Genomic DNA, 25,030 nt, shown 5'->3' with positions numbered 1-25,030 from the left:
CCTGACTGTCTTGGGTGTGAGGTGTGGACTGGGGTCCCTGTGCAGGTGGGCACACTGCTGATTGACGTGTCCTGGGGACAGAGGTGTGGGGATGTTGGGTGGGTGCTGTGGTGTTGGATACTGATGGGGGAGGCTCTGTGATGGACTGTGAGTGGGCTGGGGTGTCCAACTGACCAGTGGTACCTGATGGGCCAGGTAGTTCATCCAGATCCTGAAGTCCAGAGTTACTGTCATCACTGTGGGCATCTTCTGTGGGGGACTGGTTAGATGTGGCACCTCCTTTCTGCTGAGATTGGCTGGTGCACCTGTGGGGATGTAAGTGATGTATTATGCCTCATGTCTGTGGCAAATTGTACATCCTTGGCTTCCCCTCTATCGTTGCTGTGGCCCTGCTGCCTTTGTTTGTGTATGGTGATGTATTGTGTGCTTGTTTGTTCTCCATGTTGTGCATGCTTTTTTGACGGGTGTCCATGCAGGGCTGGGAGGGCTGTCCATGCATTGGTATAGCATGCAGGGCTAGGCATTGGGGTTAGTTATATGTGTAGGTGCAGTGTGTGGGATGTAGGATGTAGTGGAGTGATGGGAGTGAGGGTGAGGGTGTGTGATGACATGCAGGTATGTGGGGTGATAAGTAGTAAGACTTGCTCCTCCCATGCTGTGAGCTGTGGGGATGGAGGTGGGGTTCCACCGCCAGTCCTCTGTATTGCGAGCTGGTGCCTTGCTCCCATGGAACATACCTTCCCCTGTAGGTCGTTCCACCTCTTTCTGATGGTATCCCTTGATCTTGGTTGCTGTCCCACGGCGTTCACCCTGTCCATGATTCTCCGCCATATGTCCATCTTCCTGGCAAGGGATATTTGCCGTACCTGTGCTCCAAACAGCTGTGGCTCTACCCTGACTATTTCCTCGACCATGACCCGCAACTCCTCATCAGTGAAACGGTGGTGCCTTAGTGGGGACATGGGTGCTGTGTGGTGTGTGTTGGTGGGAGGGTGTTGAGTAATGTGGGGTGTGGGGTGCGTGACAGATGTGTGTGTGTTTGTGGTATGTGTTTATAATTGTCTCAGTGGTCTTGGTTTCAGTCTGGTGGCAATAATTGGTGTTTTTAAAGGGTTGTGGGTAATGTGAGTGTTTGTTTTATGGTGCTGTGGCTGGATGGGTGTGGTGTGTGTATGAGTGTCAGGTGTGTGTTTCTGGTATTGGCCAATGTTGTTTTGTATTTGGGTGTCTATTCTGAGTGCGTACCACCAATGGCTTACAGCCGTTGAATGTCCGCTGTGGTGATCCGTGGGTCATAATGTGGTGTGCGTTGTTTTGTTGGCGTAACGATATGGGTGTTGGTACTTTAGAACTGCCCTTTGGGCTGGCAGATTTGTGTATGTGGCAGTATTCTGTCGGATTTGTGTGTGTATCATAATATGGCGAACAGATATCTGCTACCGCGGTGGTATGTTGGTGGCCGTCACCGCGGTGGTACGCGCCATTGACTGCCAAGGTCATAATGAGAGCCAAAAACTCTCTAAAACCATTTAAAAGAGATATTTCAACTTGTGCTAGTTGGATCTTTGTCATTTTTACCTTATTTTATTCAGATAAAAATTCTCTATTTTTCTAAACCTGTGTGGTGTATCTTTGTAGTGTTTTCACTGTGTTACTGTATGAATTATTGCACAAATACTTTACACATTGCCTTCTAAGTTAAGCCTGAGTGCTCAGTGTCAATCTACCAGAGGGTGAGCATAGGATCATTTGGATTGTGTGTGACTTACCATGACTAGGATTGTGGTACCGACTTGGGCAAGGGTGTATACCTCTACCAACTAGAGACCCCATTTCTAACATTGGTGGTCAGTGGTGAGGATAGGACTTGTGTTTATGCAGTGCCATACAACAGCTACGTGTATACTACCTACCCACAGTAAAGGTCAATTTGATTTGTTTTCTTTATGCTGCAATTTCCCTGCTTGACATTCTAATCTAATCCTATACAACATGTGTCCACACGCGGAGCTGAAAAGTTTGGAATAGCTAAGCTGGAGAGATATACTATCAACCAGCTGAAGGGTTCCTGCAAGGGGATGGGGCTACCTACCAGTGGAGCCTCCAAGAAGGAGGAGTACCAAAAGGTGCTCATAAGAGGATGTTGAGTTGGGAGAGCAAGTGGATAACTCTCCAGAGTATTTGCCAACAGCATTGGGGGATGACACCCCTGGATTTGTGCCCACTGCTAAACCAGGGAGCTGTGCCAAAGGTAACGGCATGACCGCAGCAGAAAAGAGAGAGAATTCAGGCTTCAGTTGGCTAGATTAAAAATGGAGGCAGAGGAGAGAAAGGCTGAGAGGGAAGATGAGAGAGCCTTGGCAGAAAAAAAACACTTCTGGTTCATGAACTGAGTCTAAAAGAGCTGGACCTCAAGGCTAAGCATTCTGAGTCCAGCAGTAATGCTGGCAACATACATACAGGACCTGCTGGAGACAAAAAGGTTTGTATACCCAAGGATGTGGCGCCAGGTTATGTGGTGTGAGATGACATTGATAAGTGGTTTTCTTCATATGAAGTTGCACTAAGGGCTCATGAGGTTCCTGAAGAGCAATGGGGGAGCTGGCATGTAGACACATATGCCAATACTTGGGAGGGACATACATTTCACATTAAAGGCTGGGGACCAGACCAAGTATATGGCTATGAAGGCCATTTAATTGCCAAATTTGGACTGACCCCTGAAAAGATTCAGCAACAGTAGCAAACTCTCCAACCAAACCAGTGTAGACTTTAGTGTTTTTTGTAGCAAAGCACTGAATGGAAAGGTGCGGGACAGTAAGGTAAATTATTACATTGGTTTGTACAATTTGATCCTGAGAGAGCATATGCTCAGTATTTGCTTTACAAAGTTGCGCCAGCACCTACTTGACAGTAAGCTGACTGATCCCATGAAGCTTGCTGAGAAGGCGGACCTCTGGGCTAGCACCAGAGTGTCTAAAAAGGTATCTGGGGGGGACACCCACAAAGATGGCCAGGGTCCTCAAGTGTAGAAAGAGGGGGGAGAAAAACTTAAAAATAAGGAGTTCGCAAAAGACCCCCAAAATAATTCTCAAGGGTATAGTGGTAACCAGTCCCAGTCTGATTCTAAAAAAGAAAGAGTTCTTTGTCAGTAAAGCAGGGAGGTTTGTACCCCAATGCATAGAGTACTCTAAGTATAGTTACTCTAAGGGCAACTCCAGATGTCCAAAGAGGGTACAGCCACCCCAGTGGAGGGCAGACACCTGGGTTGGTTAGTGTAGCGCTCGGGGAGGAGGTAGTCCCAGTAGGTTTTTGGGAAACAGATAGAGGTAATCCTAGTGTCCCTGGGAGATGCAGAAATGGTGACAAAAGCCCACATGCCTACTAATACTTCCAAGTATAGGCAGTGGATCACCATTAATGGGCAACGGGTAGAGGCTCTGCGCGACACAGGAGCCAGCGTGACTACTGTCTGGGGACAGCTGGTGTCAGCAGAGCAGTTCCTACTGAACACATTGCACCAAGTCATAGTCGCCAACAATCGTTAGAGCCACCTACCGGTAGCTCTGGTTCCTTTGAGTGGGGGGGGTCTCTGGTACTCTGAAAGAAGCTGTGCGACCTGTCATGCCAGTAGATTATCTGTTAGGCAATGACCTTGAGAATACTACCTGGAGGGAGATAGAGCTAGGATCTCACTTGCAGATGTTGGGATTGCCTGAGTGTGTCTGCATGACCACAAGGTAAATGACAGGGAAGTCAGGGGTGTCTGGAGCCTGGAAGAATGGACCAGACAGCTGCCAAGGAGGGGGCCTAGGGGTGCGGAAAATCGGTCCCAGACGTTGCTGCAGTTCTTGATTGGATCACTGAGGAGGAGGAGGCCCCTGAGCCAACCGGGGAGGACATCGCTGGCCTGGGTGATATACTGGAGCTTGATGGCTGGCAAGTTGAGGGTAGGCCAACCAGGGAAGAATTCTGCAATTCTGCAATTCTGCGCAGAAAGAGTGCCCCACTCTTGTGGGCTTGAGGCAACAGGCCTCAGCCCAAGCAGCAGGTGAAGCCCCTGGGGATCACCTTTTCTATTGGGAGAATGCTCTCTTTTACCGTGAGCTTAAGGTCCCCGAGGCTGAGGCAGCACGTGTGCTGGTGGTCCCCTAGTGTTACCGGGCCTTCATACTGGTCCTGGCTCACGACATACACCTGGCGGGACATTAAGGGCAAGACAAGACCTTTGCCAGGCTTGTCACCCACTTCTATTGTCCTCAAATGTGGACGGTCTCAGATGCATTCTTTAGGTCATGTCCCACCTGCCAGGCCAGTGGAAAGACAGGGAAAAGGCTCAAGGCCTCCATAACCCCACTCTGCGTCATTGCCCCCCCTTTGAAAGGGAGGGCATCAACATCATTGGTCCATTGGACTCCAAAACTGCCCTAGGCAACAGGTTTATCCTGGTTTTGGTGGACCATGCCAGGCCCTACCCAGAGGCAATCCCTCTGAGGACGGTGACTGTACTTGGGGTGACCAGTGGTGATGGGGATCTTTACCCATGTGGGATTCCCAAAGGAGATTTTGTCTGACAGAGGCAAACACTTCATTTCTGCATACTTGAAGTCCATGTGGGATGAGTGGGGTGACTTACAAGTTCACCACATCCTATCATCCTCAATCTAATGGTCTTGTGGAGAGATTCAACAATCCCTTGAAGGGCATGATCACAGGCTTCCCTGAGGCCATGAGGCGTAAGTGGGACGTCCTCCTTCCATGCCTTCTCTTTGCTTATAGAGAGGTAACTGAAAAGGGGGTAGAGTTCAGTCCCTTTGAGCTTCTTTAGGGGTACCCTGTTAGGGGACCCCTAAGCATTGTCAAAGAGGGGTGAGAGAAAGCACTGAAGACCCTTCCGCCTCAGAATGTGGTCAGCTACATGTTGGCCCTTTCAACCACATGTGCCGCTTCTGTAAGAAGGCCAAGAGCAACCTCGAGGCCAGTCAAGTGGTTATGAAATGCTGGTATGACCAGAAGACCACCCTGGTAGAGTTTCAGCCTGGAGACAAAGTATGGGTGATGGAGCCAGTACAGCCTAGGGCTCTCCAGGACCGCTGGACTGGTCCACATGAGATAAAGGAGTGCAAATGGGAGGCCACTTGCTTAGGGGATCTCCAGTCCCCTAGGAACCCCCTACGGGTGCTCCATGTGAATAGACTGAAGCCTCATTTTGAGAGGTCTGAAGTCAACATGCTTCTGGTGACAGATGAGGGTGTGGGGGAGGAGAAGAATGAACCTCTCCCGACCTCTTCTCTGCCCAAGAAGGTGATGGGTCAGTGGAGGGTGTCAGTCTCTATGACTCCCTGACCCTGGACCAGAGATGGGACTGCTACCAGCTGCTAAAGCAGTACTCTTCCCTGTTTCCCTCACCCCTGGACTCACACACTTGTGTGTCCATGATATTGACATAGGAGACAGTTCTCCTGTAAAGAATACAATTTACAGATTGTCAGACAGGGTGAAGGCGAGTATCAAGGATGAAGTTGCCAAGATGCTGGTTCTAGGGGTCATTGAGAAATCCAGCAGTCCCTGGTCCAGCCCCGTGGTGCTGATACCAAAGTCTGCCCCACCTGGTGCCAAGCCAGAACTTACGTTCTGCGTGGATTGCAGGGGTCTCAATGCAGTCACTAAAACTGACGCTCACCCCTTCCCCAGAGCTGATGAGCTCATAGCCAGGGTACGCAATGCCTAATTCCTCAGTACTTTTGATCTCATATCAGGGTACTGGCAAATCGCTTTGATTGAGGGGGCCAAAGAGAGACCTGCTTTTTCCACTCCCGAGGGACATTACCACTTAAGAGTGATGCCTTTTAGTTTGAAAAATGGCCCGCTACTTTCCAGCAGTTGGTTAATGGGGTCTTGGCTGGTAAGGATGCTTTCTGCTCTGCCTATCTAGACAACATTGTCGTCTACAGTTCCACTGGGAGGAACACCTGCTCTACCTCCAAAAGGTGCTCCAGGTCCTGCAACAGGCAGGCCTGACAAGGCCAGTAAGTGCCAGATTGGGCAGGGTTCCATGGTGTACTTGACACACCTAGTGGTTGGTGGTAAGGTGCAGCCCTTCCAGGCCAAGATTGAGACAATCATGGCTTGCCAACCACCTAGAACCCAAACAGAGGTGAGAGCCTTCCTAGGCCTCACTGGGGACTACCATAGGTTTGTTAAGGGTTATAGCACCATGGTGGCCCCCTTAACAGAACTTCAAAAAAGCAAATTAGGTTGGTGATTTGGACACAGGCTTGTCAGAAAGCCTTTGACTCCCTAAAGAAGCCATGTGCACGGCACCCGTGCTCAGGATCCCGGACTACTCCAAGGAGTTTATCGTGCAGCTTCAGAGCATGGCATAAGGGTGGTTCTAGCAGAGCTGAATGAGGATGGCCTAGACCATCCAGTAGCCCTTATTAACAGAAGGCTACTACCACGGGAACAGAGGTGGAGTACCATTGAAAGAGAAACATTTGCTGTGGTCTGGGCACTGAAGAAGCTGAGATCATACCTGTTTAGGACTCACTTCCGGGTTCAGACAGACTACAGGCACCTCAAATGGCTCGTGCAGATGTGGGGTGAAAATCCTAAACTCTTGAGGTAGTCCATCTCCCTACAGGGAATGGACTTTACAGTGGAACATCGCCCAGGGACTGACCATGTTAGTGCTGATGGTCTCTGCAGATTCTTCCGCCTTAGTGATGAGAGCTCCCAAGGGGATGGATGGCTCACCCCACTTTCAGCTACGGGGACACATGTTAGACTTGATAGTCTTAGGGTGGTCATCCCCCAACATTTTGCCTGCCTCCTGACACTGTTTCTGCTGGGTTTTAAGACTCTGTGTAATGTACCACTGCTAACCAGTGCTAAAGTGCATATTCTCTCTCTCTTAAACATGGTAACATTGGTTCATCCCCAATTGGCATATTTGATTTACTTATAAGTCCCTAGTAAAGTGCACTAAATGTGCCCAGGACCTGTAAATTAAATGCTACCAGTGGGCCTGCAGCACTGATAATGCCACCCACATAAGTAGCCCATTAACCATGTCTCAGACCTGCCATTGTAAGGCCTGTGTGTGCAGTTTCACTGCCACTTTGACTTGTAATTTAAAAGTACTTGCCAAGCCTTAAACTCCCCCTTTTTTTATATATAAGTCACCTCTAAGGTAGGTTCTAGGTAACCCATAGGGCAGGGTGCTATGTGTTTTATATGTCCTGGTAGTGGAAAACTCCTAAATTTGTTTTCCACTACTGTGAGGCCATCACACAATGGACTGCTACCCCCCCACTGGGACCCTGGCAGACAAGGCTGAGCTGAAAGGGGACTTGTGCACTTCAAACCCACTCTTTGAAATCTCCCCCACTCGAAAAAGGCATTTTTGGGTACATAAACTGGGTCTCTGACCCCACCAAACCACTCACTTCTGGATCTACACCTGAATCCTGTCAGAGGAGCTGCCTGGCTGCCCAAAGGACTCATTTGCAATGCCTTGCTGAGAAGGACTGCTGCCCTGCTGTTGCCCTGATGGCCTCTGACTTTGCTAAGGAGGACTCTGTCTTCCCCAAAAGTGCTCTCCAAGGGCTTGGATTGAGCTTGCCTACTGTTCTCTGAAGTCTCAGGGCCAGCAAAGACTTCATCTCTTCGTTGGAAACTCCTTGTGCAATGAAACTCAACACACCATCTGCCGAAATCGATGCAAAGCCTGCATTGCGACCAAGAAATCACCGCACCGCCGACCGGAACGACCCCGCCCCGACTTCCCGGCTGGAAATTCGACGCAGCGCCTGCCTTCCGCCGGAAAATTTGACGCAACACCTACCCGAACAACGCAGCGCCGTGCCTTCTTCCAGCGCATCAAGGAATTTCAATGCATCATCCCTGAGCGTCTAAGTATCACTGCACTGCAGTGAGGAACCAAGACTGCGTGCTGAGAAACTATGCAAACCCCTTGCAGCATGGAAAGAAATAATGCATCGTCTGTGCAGCGTCAGAAGATTTACCACAAAACTCTCTTATTCCACATATCTCCTCCTCTGTAGTCTGCATGCATCTTTATTTTTCATACATACTAGGTACAGTGTGTAACAAAGAGACAACTGTTTATGTCTAAGGATTCAGACTCTTTTAAACCTTTTAAAAAGTGATATTTCAACTTGTGCTTATTGGATCTTTGTCGTTTTTACCTTATTTTATTCAGATAAATATTCACTATTTTTCTAAACCTGTGTGGTGTATTTTTGTGTTATTTTCACTGTGTTACTGTATGATTTATTGCACAAATACTTTACACATTGCCTTCTAAGTTAAGCCCGACTGCTCAGTGCCAAGCTACCAGATAGTGGGCACAGGATAATTTGAATTGTGTGTGACTTACCCTGACCAGGATTGTGGTCCCTACTTAGGCAAGGGTGTATACCTCTGCCAACTAGAGACCCCATTTCTAACAAATCTTTTTATGTTCTTGCATTTGTGTTTGTGTAATTTACATCTATGGGTGGGTGGAGCTCAAGAAGTTCCACTCCATGGAATTCCACAGAGTTGATTTAAAACTAAGTGGAATTCAGTGTGCACGAACGAAGAAAGAAAAAAACAAGTAATCACTTGGGTCCTCGCAGGGGGTCCTCATTGCCAGCAGCCTTGTGCTCTGCCTCCCTCTGCCCCCTGCTCCTGGGCCCGACCCAGGCTGCTAGCAGGGGGAGGCCTGGAATCCTGGATCCGAAGCTGCTGGTGTCCCCGAGAGCAGCTCCATCGCCACATCAGGCCGAGACTGAGGACTGCATCCCAGTAATAGGCTGCACAGCGCAAGCGCAGACTGTCTGTGCTTGTTCTGGGTGCCCAAAACTGGGCTGTAGTGCGCACACAGTGAGCTCTGCTCCACTGGCGGCGTTAGCGGAATTTTTGGTCAAACTCTGCACTCCAAGCAAAGTGCCCAAAAATCTGACCGGTCACCTCCCACTCCTATTTACAACCCAAATATTTTGAAGAATCTAATTGTACTTTGGCACTTAGGGATGAGCCAGATCACTGCTTTGGCCTTAGCTCCACCACAAAACCATTTTAAGACATGGACAGAGTGGGCAATTGCCCAGCGCAGTCTTCCAAAGGGTCCTTCTCCTGCTCATCCTGTTGCGTTGGTTCTCATTATCCCAATGAGACTGCTGGATTCGGGCAGCAGAATCCCTTGCACTGTGGGGGACCGAGTCTGAACCCACTACAGGTGACACCTGTCACCCTAATCTGGGTTTTCTTCCGGCTAACTAGCAGTGCCTCATCCCCACCCTGGAGCAGGGATGATTGGGCAACCGAGCGCATGACACAATTGACTCCTCAGGGAAATCGTGCTCACTCAAATCTCATCCGTTTCTTTCTGTTACTTTAGTCTCACATATGCAAGGACAATCAGAGTATAGTTCAAAAAGGTTTTATTGAAGTAACTGCATCTTAGATAATGAAACATTTATTGCAATAACTAGGAAAATGAAGCATGACAGGATTAAAATTATGACAGAGTGAAACATAAAAATACAGCATTGGCACATATGCAGGGTAACTGCATATGTGCCAATAAAGACTTGCAAATCTTTGATAACAGTCCGAGCGTCAGCCGAGCATTGTGGCCACACCCATAGAAATCTGGAGCAGGAGTCAACAGCGACTAAAATGTATTTGTATGTACTGTCTGGTGTTAGGGAACCACAATGGTCCAAGTACACACATTGTAATGGTCTATTGGAAATTAGGCGGGGTGTCTCCAGTGGGTGTTTGACGGTGGACCCCTTAATTTGTTGGCAGATATCACAACAAAGGACGTACCGCTTGGTCTGTTTGCATAGACCTGGCCACCAATAACGTGCTTGTAATAATGATACTGTAGCTGCCACACCAGCATGGGCGGCAGCAACCCCTTCATGTGCTGCTTCAATCAACTCTAGACTTAGGTCTTTATTGGGAGTTACTCGAACCCCCACGCCTGGTATTTTTACTTCTGCATCAAGGAAGCCTCACATTCTGTAGGAATATTTAGCATGAAATGCTTTTGGAAAGGGGGTGCCTTCAGCCGTGGCTTACATGGCAGCACATATGTCATCATCCGGTTTCATTGTAGAACGAGTTACTGCAGCAACAGAAGCCATAGCTACTGCTGATTTGGCTGCTTCATCAGCCAGTGTATTTCCAGCAATGTGTATTTCAACACACCAGTGTCCAAGTGTATGTACAAAATGGACGTTTGGTTGCGTTCCCTTCAGATCCGCTACTTTCCCCCACAGAAGTCTGTTTTTGATGGTGTTACCTTCGGAATCTCTGAACCCATTCTGGTGCCAGTAATGCAGGTATTCATTGAAGGACTGGACACAATAGTACGAATCACAGACAATCAGTGTTAGCTGTGCAGGATCCGTATGTTCCAGTGCCATCACCAGAGCCTTTAGCTCTGCCAGTCGTGCAGTGCAATCCCTTAGGGTTTGCGGGAAAGTATGCTTAGGATTTATTACCCTTCATATAGCCGCTTACGACTGCACAAGCAGTGGAGTATTGACGCTTTGTGCCTATTGCAGGTTGTGCTGAGTCATCTGTGTACATGACACTTTGATATTGATAAATAGGCAATGTATTTGCCGGAACTGGGGATTCTAGTTCATATAGTAAAAATTCTTGAGTTTGTAACTTTGGGTCAAAAATGTAGTTAATATCAGTGGCTGTCAAAGACGTTGCCCATTGAATCCAACGTGGATGTAATGCTTTAGCGTTTGGAACTCTGGCTTTAGTAACAGCCTCCAGGGCTGGAATTGGAGTATGACAATAATGCGTTTCACCTTGGCCAGTGCTCTTTTTTTGATGATAGCCATCTGAACAGCAGTGAGAATTTTTTCAGTGGGAGCAAAGCGTTATTCTCCTGCTGAATACAAATAGGATTTGTATGCAATCAGGACCATCTCACCCTCATTGAAACTTACATAGGTAAAACCAATAGCACCAGCAACTACTCTGATGACCAGATGTTTTTTATTGTCCCTTGTGTGTAGGTGTGCTGTAAGCATGTCTGTTTGCAAAGCTCTAAGAATGTGTCTGTGTTTGACTGTCCAGAGTTTACTGGAAAAGTCAGGACGTATTAAGTCAAATAAAGGTTTTATGCGTGATGCGTAATCTGGAATGTACGTTCTGCCAAAATTTAGGAAACCCAATAGGGATTGGAGTTTTTCAATGGTATTTGGAGGTTGTAATTGTGCCAATTTTTCCAAGAATTGTAGTTATAGGCTTTTTTCTTCACTTGATAGTTAATATCCCAAAAACAGAACGCTAAGGAAGGCTATTTTGTTTTTTTGAAGTGAAATTTATAGCCAAATTCGGCAAATCCTACAACAATGCTGGCTACCCATCTTAGATGTTGCAGTAATTCATCTTCCGTGAGATTTATATCATCTACATAGGACAATGCCTCAGGGTCAGGGTAAAGGACGCTGAAACTTGTTAGATCTCTACTCTCAGGTGCTATGTTTTGGCAGAAAAAAAACATTGGCAATGTCCAGTGTTGTTTTGTCTTTTTTGCGCACTATGGCCCACAGTTATACTCTGTTTGCGCCAAATTTGGCGCAATCCTCACACTATATTTATACTATGATGCTGACACCGCGAACGTCAAAATTCCTCCGTGTACGTCATTTTGTGGATGCCGGAAACCGCCTTGCGTTAATGACATGCAAGGTAGGCGTTCACGTCCAAAATGTGACTTTAAGGCCTGTGCGCCTTATTTATACTCCTGTGTCATTTTGACGCACAGGAAGGGGCGGCCCTTAAAAAACGGGCATGGTCATTGGGCAGGGGGGGCATGACTCCTGTCTTTGCTAAGTGCTGTGCTGTGAGAGTTTTGTATGGCATATGTGCGTGTATGACTGTTTAAATGTCTGTAGAATATTCTGTACCAATGGTCCAGTTTAGCCACTGGATAATAAAGGATTATTCATTGGTGCGACACGCTGTTCGATTATGCCCAGGTACTCTAGTTGCGTGAGGATTTCCCTCACAAGTGCTTTAGCATCATGTTTTATTGGATACTGGGGTTGAGGTGGGGGTTGATTTTTTATTGGTATTACATGTAAGGGGGAATATTTATCCCACCCTACATGGTTACGATATAATGCAGGTGCCTGAACCAATGCCCAATTGATGGCGTAGGATTCTGCAAGCTCATCTGGAACAAGGGGCGCGAAAGAAAGTTTGATAACATCTTCTCCATATGGGCAAGTACGGACAAATTCTGGTAGCCAATCCCTTTCGGACAGTAGAATATCTTATTTATTTCCGACGAGGTCCCAAAAGATTGCATCAGTTGTGCGTTCAGTGTCTCCTTCTATCTGTAATGTTACTTTGTACACCCTATCACGTGTGGAGACACGCATGTCCGCAGTTTCAACTAGTAAGAAGTCATCAGTTGCTTTCACCTCCAGATGCTCTTGAAGAATCCGGCTAACTATTGTGACCTCTGCCACGCTGTCTAGCAGAGCTCGTGCCCACTTCTTTTTCTTCAGTAGAGCACTCTTCTGCTGCCACTTTTTTCTTTTTGAATTTGGGTTTTTGTTGAGGAAGTTTCTCTTCCTTTTTAACAGAAACTTGTGTAGAACGTTGTGATTCCTGTCTCAGTTTCACGTACTCGATTTCTTCGCTCTGACCTCCCATCTCTCTCACTGCATTTTTCCAGTGAGTCCTGAAAGGAACGAGAGTGATGTGTATAATATTGATATCTGTCAGGTGTTTTTTATATTCTCTCTATTTCTGAGATTATGGGGGTCATTCTGACCCTGGCGGTCATGGACCGCCAGGGCCAACGACCACGGGAGCACCGCCAACAGGCTGGCGGTGCTCCCATGGGCATTCTGACCACGGCGATACAGCCGCGGTCAGAAACGGAAAACCGGCGGTGCCCCACCAAGATTTTCAGTGTCTGCCAAGCAGACACTGAAAATCGCGACGGGTGCAACTGCACCCGTCGCACCCCTTCCACTCCGCCGGCTCCATTCGGAGCCGGCATCCTCATGGAAGGGGGTTTCCCGCTGGGCTGGCGGGCGGCCTTCTGGCGGTCGCCCGCCAGCCCAGGGGAAACTCAGAATTACCGCGGCGGTCTTTTGACCGCGCAGCGGTATTCTGCCGGCGGGACTTTGGCGGGCGGCCTCCGCCGCCCGTCAAAGTCAGAATGACCCTCTATATCTATTCTGTGGGGTCTCCGTATGCAGAGATTCTCCCCTTTCTTTTTTAGGTGTTTGTTGATTTTTATCCCAGCCTTTCTTAGAACCCTCAGGAGCTTGCTTGGTAGAATCTTTATTAGATTTACCCTGACACTGTGGATTTGTGGGTCTGGCTCCCAGACTTTCTCTACCAATACTCGAGTAGGCTTCCGCAATAATCTTTGACAGCTCACGTTCTTGATCCTGTGGAGGAACTTCCAGGAGCTGCATGCACACTGCTAGTGCAACTGCTTCCCCTTTAAGATTACTCATTATAATGGATGATACAGTGGCAAAATTGCCCATAAGTTGCATCCCCAAGTTCAGGGCCAGGGCAGCCCCATATTCATCTTGAATTTGTTTCAACACTTCTGGTAAATTGGCAAGTGCTGATGTACTGTGTGCGATAGTATAGAGTGTGGCAAATACTGTGCCCCATGTATTGCAGTTATCTACTGAGGGAACCATCTCGAATGACAAGCACATAGTTAATATTCTATGCTTATCCTGAGGTCCCATATGAGGAAATATTGCTTCCAGTGCATTTATTTTTTGAGCTAACCAAAACTGAATTTCTTCTCGTTTGGTGGGTACTTTACCCACGATCAAATGTACAGTCGCAGGATTAATACCTGGCCTTTCTGCTGTGGTTGCAATTGGGCAGCACGTGCTGGGTTTGTATTTAATGTTTGCATAACAAACTGTACTAATCGTCTGTATATTGCTGTAAGCTCAGTATATAAGTGACGGACATCAACAACCGTCAAGGTTGCTGTAGCAGGGTGCGGTGTATATGTGGCCAATAAAGGCCAGGTGGGACCTTCATTACTTAGAGGACCTAACCTAACATGTAGAATTGTATGGGGTAGGGCGCCATCAAGCCAATTATTATGTTCTTGATAAGATAGAGGTATTTCTAGATATGCATATGCTCTATATTGTGCAGGTATGTTTGCAGGTGTATAGTGATTAAATGTATTTGTGTTCCCATCAACTGCTGGAAATGTGACCCAAGATTAGATAATTTCTATTCTATAGGCTGGATGAGCCTCAACAACAAATGTAACTGGACCCCCCTGGTCCGTTAGGCCATGTGCCAATAAATGTGAAGTAAGGGGTGGTCACATATTGACTGCAATTGCTACCTGTTGCGGGTTCGCTATGATGAATGGTTAATTTTGTTCAGAGATAAGCACACCGAAAGGGGTTTATCCTTTTAGGGTTCAAGATTGAAAAACCTACAGTATTAGTTAGGTACTCCCTACTTGGGAAATCCTCAATACCACAGACATCTCCGTGTATAGTGCTGAGGTGCCTTTGCATGTAGTGAGACAGAGATACTCAGGAGTACCCGAAAATGAGTGCCTGACCAAACGTTGGTGGCGCCATGTCGCTTAGGTTCTCAATATCCTAATGAGACTACTGGATTCAGACTGCAGAATCACTTGCACTGAGGGGGACTGAGTCTGAACCCACTACAGGTGACACCTGTTGGCCTAATCCGGGTTTTGTTCCGGCTAACTAGCAGTGACTCATCTCCACCCTAGAGCAGGGATGATTGGGCAACGAGCACATGACACAATTGACTCCTTAGGGAAATCGTGGTCACGAAAATCTCATCCGTTTCTCTCAGTTACATTAGTCTCACACATGCACGGACAATCAGTGGCAGAGTATAGTTCAATAAGGTTTTATCGAAGAAACTGAATCTTAGATAATGAAGCATGTATTGAATTCACTATGACAATGAAGCATAACAGAATTAAAATTGTGACAAGGAGAGTGAAACATAAAAATAACGCTTCCATATTGTCACTAAAATCGTTAGGAAATTGCGCCTACCTAGGCTATGTTAGAGCACAGCATGTTAAGCTTTAATTCTTCTCTTCAGGTTCCCCTGGGAAGACATCATCCCTCATACCTGAGCAAGAGGCCTGTAGTCTACATAAGCAGCTGCAGCGAAGCACTCAGCAATCAGCATACAGTCGTGGTCATCTGGCTGGAATCTCCCTCTAACGTACATGTAGTATTTTTTTAATAAAACAGCAGATGTTCCAAGAAAGGATCCCCACGTAAGAGTGTGTATGTTTTTGTGAACATTAGAGACAAAGCGTACCACTTTTGCAGGCAACCTATCTTTAATGCAGCCTTGAGAAAAGCACAGAGTGAAAGAAATGTCTTGACGCAGTGCTGGCCTAGGCAAAGAACAGCTAGATAGAGAAACTAAAACAAGACCGCAAATGTGGCGATTGTTAAAATAATAAAAACGAAGCTGGATGAAATATATCTATGTGAAAGTGCGCAGCGGCAGTCCTAGTTTGCTAAAATAATGTGTAATAATCTTTAACTAAAAATGGCTACACAACAATCCTTCACAAGAACAACCAGTTGCACCAAAGAGTTTTCCAGGATGGGTGGGTGCTGTTTGTTCAACCACTTAACAGTGACTCTTCTGTCCCAGAAGCACATTCTAGGTCTGTGAGACTACAGATGAGTTGTGGGTACCTCACATCCTGGCTTTATGTGTGAAACTGCCACCTACCCCATCTGCTCTGCCTCATTAATGTTTTTTAGGTTTAAAGTTTATTAGAAGTTGAGGTGAGTCAAATGTTTTGTTCAACTTGTTTACACTAGCAGAAGGTCACTTACCGTAATGTTTTTCAAATTGTTTGCCATGGGTTTTAAAATGTTTAGAAACATAATCAATCACATTGTTGCTGTTGCTTCTCTCAAAGAAAGATTGAGTAGATCTGGGTAGGGACAATGGCCCTGACATTATGCTCAAGTGCATTATTTTTCTATTGAACAAGGACAAAATTTGCCACCCGAATGTAGCATACCTAGGGGCAATCACAAAAAAATCATAGTGAATAAATAGTGCTATTTAGAAAAGAGTAAATACATGCACTGATAAAGTAGTGGGGTATGTCCTTTCCTTGGATGTGTTCATTAAATTGACCTTATGTCCTGAATTCTTTTCCTGAATTTTGACCCTCTGTCCTGAATTTGTGTCCTGAATTTTGACCCTTTGTCCTTAATTTTTTTGACAGTTCTGTCCAGAATTTGCCTCCATGCCAGGTGGTCATCCTACTCTGTGGCTGCCATTAGTAAGGTCTAGGGGTAAGAGGGTCCTGGCAGCAGTAGGTAGCGATGGGCATGGTGGAAGGGTTCAGTGGGAGAATGCAGGAGGCAGTAAAGAAGCAAGTGAGTTTGTGGTACAACAGTGGGGGCAAAAAAAGGCAGCATAAGGGAACACAGTCAGGCCATGGAGCAAGCGTGCCACTTTTACATAACTCAGCTTTCTGATACAAGGCAAGATTTGCCATTTTCATGGTGGAGATGGTAAGGTTACCCCCACTAACCACCAGTGGATCAGGCTACCCTGCCTGAAAACACATTTAGGGCAACATAATCTCAGTGAGAACTACGCCCCAACCTAGCCACGCAATGAATCTCACAACAGCACAGCAGCCCACAGTTGACGATCTTACCTGGCCCAGCAAACCACCAGACTGCCAGCGACGGCCACCGCAAATGTTGAGAGGGTGTGCGGGTAAGATGACGGGGGAAACAAAATTGAAAAAATAAAACTTACCTTTCCTGCTGAGTCCTGTCGCCTTGCTCCTCTGCTTCTGATGGTGGACACTAGCACAGGCCCGGTAGAAATCCTGGTGCTGCTTTCATGCTAAACATAGCATGAAATCAGCACCAGGATTGGTCTGAGAGGTTTGGACTGCGGCTCAGACACAGCCCTGGAATCTGTGTAATTTCTCCAGCCCAGCTATTCAACACAGCCGGGCTGGAGAAACCTAAGTGCGCATGTGTGTTTGGCCGGCCTGAGTCTCGCGGCCAAACACACATGCGCACTTGTGTGCACTCTCTCCCCCTCCCACTTCCTTTGGCACAGCCAAGCCACTCCCTGCACTGCTGGCTGAGCCAGCAGATGTAAAACAAAACAATAGTAAATTATTGTTTTATTTTTCATCTCCTGGCTCTTGACCAGGGGGGTGACTCTTCTCCGCCATTGCAGAGGAGCCACCCCTGATGGCCATAAGGAAGATCGCAGTAGATCGAAATGAATTAATACAAAGACACTATGGGGGTCATTCCACCCGCCGCCCGCCAAACGGAAACCGCCAATTGGCCGCTCCGCGGTCAAAAGACCGCGGAGGCCATTCAGACTTTCCCGCTGGGCCGGCGGGCGCCCGCCAAGGGAGCGCCCGCCGGCCCAGCGGGAAAGGCCCTGCAACACAGAAGCCGGCTCCGAATGGAGCCGGCGGTGTTGCAGGGGTGCGACGGGTGCAGTTGCACCCGTCGCGAATTTCACTGTCTGCTATGCAGACAGTGAAAATCATGCTGGGGCCCTGTTAGGGGGCCCCTGCACTGCCCATGCCAGTGGCATGGGCAGTACAGGGGCCCCCAGGGGCCCCACGACACCCGTTCCCGCCATCCTGTTTCTGGCGGTGAAAACCGCAGAAACAGGCTGGCGGGAAGGGGTTCGCAAGCAGCGCCGCCATGGAGGATTCTCCCAGCCGGGGGTAATCCGGCGGGAAACCGCCGGACCCGGCTGGGTGACCGTGGCTGTCGGAATGCCAAAGGAAGCACCGCCAGCCTGTTGGCGGTGCTTCCGGCGACCTCCACCCTGGCGGTCATAGACCCCCAGGGTTGGAATGAGGCCCTATGTACCCCTCTACCCCTATTATCCCACCTCCCTCGCCACGCCATAATGATTGGAGTGACTGCACGTAGGGTTCAACAAATGGGACCCAATCCTGTCAAATACCCCTATATACTGTAAGAGAAAGACTTAAGTTGCAAAGAGATTCCTCTCTTGCATGATAAAAGTCATGAGTTGTGAGGCACCACTCTGATCTCTGCTCATACCTCTCCTTGAAAGCAGGACTGACACATGCATCAAACCTATTGGGTCCTCATCTCTGAGAACAATTTCTCCCACCACAGTGGCTTCAGGAAAGACCTTGCGCCAATTAATTTTCACAAACGTGGTGGGGCGCACTAAAGCCATAATTGTTTCCACGCCGCAGGAAGTCTCCCTAGAGGACATACTGAAAGAAATCACTTATGTTACGAACTTACTGGGTTCAATGGGTACCGGAATGGCAGATCTATCAGTGGAGAGATACACCATTAGAAAAGACCTCCACTCCTTCCACAGAAGAGTAAAAGGATTGGAGAGCAACATGACAATGTTGGAAATGCAACCGGAAAAGACTAAACAATTGGGGCTGAAATTTGGTATCGCTGCTAGAAAGCAGCTTGAGGGCTGGGTGTGAAAATGATAATATTAGACTCTATGGAGTCCTAGAAAAACTAAAGAAAGAATATGTTAAAGGATTCTTGACTGAACTCATAGCGCAACTTAAAAGTCTGACTTTCTCATCATTGTTCAAGTTGCAGAGAGTGCACCACATCCGAAGCAGAAGATCACCTAATATTGACACTGGGAGGCCTTGCCCTCTAATAGCCTGACTCATGAGGCACAAACAGATACAACATATTTTAGGGGCAGCTTACAAACAAGGGATGTATGACTTATATGGAAATAAAGCTCAGAGGACAGTCTCTCTATCCCTACACCCCATCTTCGGAAATGGAACATTAAGAGTGGACTTTTTGATCCTGCAACAACGTGGATAACACTTCATGGCAAATCAAGAGACTATGGCCCTCATTACAACCCTGGCGTAAATCCCGCTGACTGTGGCTCCGACGGGCGCCAACATACCGCAACGGGTATTATGACCCACACTGAGAAGTCACCCCAATAGGACCCCTACCCAACGTCACCGGACAGGAGGTGCCAGCCATATCCAGTCCCCCCACAGAAGAGGCCCACAGTGACGACAGCATCTCTGCACACCTGAATCAAGATGACCAGCCTTGCCCATCAGGGACCTCTGGACAGTCCGTTCCCCTGCCACAGTCCCAAGCCACCACAGAACCTCCTCCCTCAGGAAACACCACCACAGCACCCACCCAGCGGGCCCATGCCACAGTCCCCAGGACACGTCAATCAGCAGTGTGTCCACCACTAAAGGGACCCCAGGCAAACCCACAAACCCAGGACTATCAGGGACCAGGGGTCAGTGGCAGTGGGCACACGGTTCAGGGGACGGAGGCACAGGACAACAGGGAAGCTGGGAGGACTGCTGTGCGACAGGGGGAGGACAGGCCCAGGGAACCGACCCTCCACGAGGCACTATCAAACATCATGGAAGCATACCACCATTGCCAGAAATCCATTGGCACAGTACTGCCCAAGTTTCAGGAGAGCCAGTGGCTGCAGGAGAGACAATACATGGGGATCAGGGAGGACCTCACCAACCTCACCAACATCTAAACCATCCTGGTCACCATAGCAGGGGTGCTGGCTGACATAGGCAAGACCATGAGGGAGGCAGTGGCACAACAGAAGGCCCCTGACACTAGCCAAATCGAGGAACAGCCCTCCACCTCCGCCGGCGCTAGTGGACAGGAGGCCCCGCCACAGGAACAACAGCCCACCAGCACCCCACTTACAGAAGGAGAACCACCCAGCAAACGGTCCCTGTGATCCAGGCAGAAGACAGAGAACATTGACCAGACCGCCGCCAGGAAATAGGATCCTCCTGAATGTCACTCTTCTGTCCCACTATGTCACCCTGTCCACCTTGAACTGCCATTACTCCCCTTCCTATGCCCCATTGAACAATGCACCTGTGATACCAAGAGACTGGACTCTACTATGGACCTTCCTCCACCATCACCTCAACCCCTTCCACATACCCATATACACATTAGCCCCTAACTAAACACCCTTGAATCACAAACCAATCTGGAGTTCTTTCACAAATGTATTATTACAACATCAACAACAAATATCAATGTAAATGTTCATTTACTCATACCAATGTATGACAGTTGTTGGGCAGCAGTACACATAGCAGAAGGCAGAATGAGGTACCCAGATCTGAAAAATGTAAAGCCAAAGTGAACTGTCAGTGTTCATAGACAGAGGTGAAGAGGCTGACTTATACAATGTCCTACAGTATTCAGAAATGTGAGGAGCAGTGACAGTCTCTTACCTGTGTGTCACTGGAAGTACTGCATGATGATGTTCGTTCGGTTGTCAATATCTTCTTCCTCTGCCTCCTCTTCCTTACTGTCCACAGGCGCCACTGCTGCCACAAGACCATCATCAGGCCAATCCTCCAGCAGAAAAGGCACCTGGAGTCTCAATGCCAGATTGTACAACATGCAGCATGCCACGGTTATCTGACACACCTTCTTCGGTGAGTAGTATAGGGAGCCACCTGTTAGATGGAGGCACCGGAATCTGGCCTTCAGGAGGTGGAACATCCCCTCAATAATACGCCTAGTTTGCCCATGTGCCTCATTGTAGCATTCCTCTGCCCTTGTCCTGGCATTCCTCACTGCGGTCAGTAGCCATGAGAGGTTGGGGTAACCAGAGTTACCTGCAAATGTCGACTAACCCTTAGGGACTACCCCATACCCAGACACCTACTCATACTGTGTGGGGACCTTGGGCTCACCTATTAGCCACACACGGTGCCTCTGGAGTTGGCCCATCACATAAGGGATACTGCTATTCCTCAAAATGTAGGCATCATGCACAGAGCCAGGATACTTGGCATTCACATGAGAGATGTACTGGTCCGCCAAACACACCATCTGCACATTTATCGAATGGTACCTTTTTCGATTTCTGTACACTTATTCATTTCTGCGGGGCAACAAATGCCACATGTGTACCATCAATGGCACCAATGATGTTGGGGATATGTCCCAGGGCATAAAAGTAAGCTTTCACTGTGGACAAATCCTCCACCTGGGGAAACACGATGTAGCTGTGCATGTGTTTCAGCAGGGCAGACAACACTCTGGTCAACACGTTAGAAAACATTGGCTGAGACATCCCAGATGCCATGGTCACTGTAGTTTGAAAGGAGCCACTTGCCAGAAAATGGAGAACTGACAGGACCTGCACTAGAGAGGGGATTCCTGTGGGATGGTGGATAGCTGACATCAGGCTTGTCTCCAATTGGGCACACAGGTCTTGGGTTGTGGCCCGATCAAGTCTGTAGGTGATAATGATGTGTCTGTCTTCCATTGTCGACAGGTCCACCAGGGGTCTGTACATCGGAGGATGACGCCATCTCATCATCTGTCCCAGCAGATGTGCCCTCTGGAGGAGAATGGTGAGCAGAGGGTCATGTACCAAATAGGTTGCACAAGTGTGTTTGCAGTAATGTGAGTAAATCCGTGTGTGGCGTAGTTTGTCATTATATCTGCCAAATTGTGCTGTGACGCACTTAGGTGCCATGCCATGTGCCCCCCTGAAATGGCGTCTGCCTGACCTGTGAGGAGGGACAAGGGGATATGAGGTAACTGCGCTGGCATTGTGCAGCGTGGCAGTAGGCGGTCAAAGACTGCCGCGCAATTCAGCATTGGTTATCATTGGGCCCTATGGGTTCCAGAAGCCAATGACGTTGTACGCCGGCGGTGATGGTACGCACCGCCGTGGACGTGGCCGCCATTTTCTATCTGTTCACTCACTTGATACCTGACCTTCAACAGGAGAGGACCTACACTGCAAGTGCTGCTGTGACCTGAGTCTGGAAGCGGCAATGGCTCGAGTGTCTGGGGAAAGGGCCCCTGCCTTCACCGTGGTGGAGTTGGACAAACTGGTGGATGGGGTCCTCCCCCAGTACACACTACTGTACGGTCCTCCAGACAAACAGGTGACTGCACTGTGAGCATGATGCGTGGGCAATGCCTGTTTGGAGTGGTGTGGATGGCAGATACATGTGGGGGGGACTGAGGCCTGCATGTGAGGATGGTGAGTGTATGTGCCTCAGGACATGGGTGCGAACTGGTGGGCAATGAGTATGACGGTCTGGACTGGTGAGTAATTTCCTTTCCTCCTGTACCTTTCCTCTAGGTCAGCGCCCACCAGAAGAAGGGTACTTGGCGTGCCATCGCCAAGGAAGTGCGGACTCTGGGGGTCTATCATAGATGGAGCACCCACTACGCAAGAGATGGGAGGACCTGCGCCGCTGTAGCAAAAAGACGGCAGAGGCCCAGCCGGGGCTGGCCTCCCAACGTGGAAGGGGTGCCCGTCGCACCATGACCCCCCTGATGTTCCGGATCCCGGCGGTGGCATATCCGGAGTTGGATGGGTGATTGAGGCCATCACAGCAGCCATAAGGGGGTGAGTACAGTGTCATTAAGCTGACTTGGCCTGCTTTACAAAGTGTCTGGGTGGGGGATGTGGGCTGTGGGTTCCCCTAGGCCAGGGCGAACTTGGTAGGGTAGGTCCCTTGTGGGGCAGGCTCTGAGGCACTCTAACCCCAATATTTTTAGTGGCCATCTACAACTTGGCAGGCTCCTGTGGGTTCCAGGTGTGCAGCAAATAGTGTTAGGCATAGTACCCCATGGCCTGGTGAATTTCCTACTAACTGCTACTGCATGGCCTAGTCCATAGGGCTGCTCCCTGTGTGTTGTGTCCGCCAACGGTAGTGGTGTTGCTGGCATTGACCATGTGTGTTTTCTGTCTTCCCCCTTTTTGTTTTGTCACCCTGTCCTTGTGTGCATTAGCATCATCTGGCGGAGGAGCAGAGGCACCGGCGACGGAGGGAGCTGCATCCCACATGGCCCTGGAGGGTGAATCTACGGAGGGTGAAGGCACCAGTGGGACGGAGGGCGAGGGGAGCTCCACAACAGGGAAGGGAGGGGATATCAGCGACAGCGACTCCTCCTCTGATGGAAGCTCCCTGGCAATGGTGGACACCTCTGTGCCCACCCCAACAACAGGTACAGCTGCCACCCCCCCTACCAGCACCGCTCTCCCAGCAGCCCCTCAGCGTGTTTCTCATGCCCGCTCACCCAGGAGGGTGAGCATCTCCTTCGCCCCAGGAACCTAGGCCCTGCCCCAGTCAGCCCTGCTGTCCTCACTGAGGATGGTATTGACCTCCTGAGATCCCTCACTGTTGGACAGTCAACTATTCTGAATGCAATCCAGGGTGTTGAGAGTCATTTGCAGCAAACAAATGCATACCTGGAGGGCATTCATTCTGGTGTGGCGGCCCAACAGAGAGCATTTCACGTTCTGGCCTCAGCACTGATGGCAGCCATTGTCCCTGTGTCCAGCCTCCCCCCTCCAACTTCCACTACCCAGACCCAATCCCCTCTACCTCAGCCTATCCCAAGCACACCATCAAACCAGCATGCACACACATCAACACACAAAAGTGGCTCAGGCAAACATAAGCTCTACACATCTCACAGGCACTCACACAAGCACCATACCCATGCACACATACCAACATCCACTTCTTCCACTGTGTCCCCCTCCTCCACATCCTGCACCTCCCTCCCAGTCTTGTCTCCACTCACACCTGCATGCACTACATCACCAGCCACTGCCTCCATCACCAGCACGCCCATCACTACACACCGCTCGCGTGCAATCACCACCCCTACTACTATTCACACGTCCCCTGAGTCCTCTCCCAGTGTGTCTGTAAGCCCTCCTCCCAAAGTACACAAACGCATGCACACACCCACTCAACAGCCATCCACCTCACAACAGCCTCCAACCCATGCACCTTCACCCAAACTCAGCAGACGTACACCTCCTAAAACCACTACCTCTTCCTACACTCCCACACCTCCATCTTCCCATCCCAGTGTGTCAAAAAAACTTTTCCTAGCAAACATTAACCTCTTTCCTACACCTCCCCCACCATTCTTCCCCTAGGGCCAGGATGTCTAGATCCCAGCCCAGCACCTCAGCCACCAAATCTGCATCTGCTGTGGTCCCTGCTACTCCATTGCGGTCTAAGGGGGCACTCGTCAGAGCTGCCAGCGTGCCACAGACAGAAAAGAAGGACCACCCTATTTCAACACCTGCAAAGGTCAAAAGGGGGTTGACTTCCAGCAGGGGAGAGTCACACCACCCAGCAAGGCCTCACCCAAACACCAAGTGGACAGTGCCAAGGTCCCTGCAGCGACTGTCAGGATGGGGAAGGGCCTCAAGCCAAAGGGCACATCACCTCTGGGCACGATGTCTCCTGGTGAGGGGCTGGTGACCACCATATCATCAGGGATGGCAGCCACATGCACCACAGTCACCACCGCCGCTCTGACCACCACCTGCACCACCATCTGTACCGCCGCTGCCACTACGTCAGCCTGCAGCATCCTCCCCAAGGATCAGACATCCGAGGCTGCCGGAGACGGTATGGTGTCTCCATCCACCACAACAGTCACTTGCACTACGGCCAGCACTGGCAGCATCTCCGCCACAGACACCGCCACCTGCGCCACCATCAGCACCGCCATGTGCACAGCCGATGCCATTCTGTCAGACGTCAGCCCCATCCCCAGTGTGCAGCCTTCAGAGTCTGCAGGTGACGTCCTGGACCCTGGACACACCACTTGAGACACCACCTCCAGCACTGACACGAACCAGCAATTGGCAGCCTAAGTCGCCGCAGGATGGCGTGAGGCTCTGCCTCCATGGAGTATCATGCTACCTGTTCCAGGTACATCGCGCGGCTCAGACTTCCAGGTGAGACGAAGTCAACTGCCATACCCCAGGTGCAGCATCACTGGGCACAAAGACCCATCCAGAACCAGTGTAGAAAGGCAACCACTCACCCAGTCCTTGGCAGGATGAAGCATCTCTGGGCACAAAGCTCCCTCCAGAACCAGTAGAGAGATACATCCACTCACCCAATACTTGGCAGGTTGAAGCACTC

The sequence above is a fragment of the Pleurodeles waltl genome, chromosome 4_2 (assembly GCF_031143425.1).
Source record: "Pleurodeles waltl isolate 20211129_DDA chromosome 4_2, aPleWal1.hap1.20221129, whole genome shotgun sequence".
In the NCBI taxonomy this organism is placed as follows: domain Eukaryota; kingdom Metazoa; phylum Chordata; class Amphibia; order Caudata; family Salamandridae; genus Pleurodeles; species Pleurodeles waltl.
The sequence above is the reverse complement of the archived record's forward strand: the minus strand, read 5'-3'. Positions refer to the sequence as shown.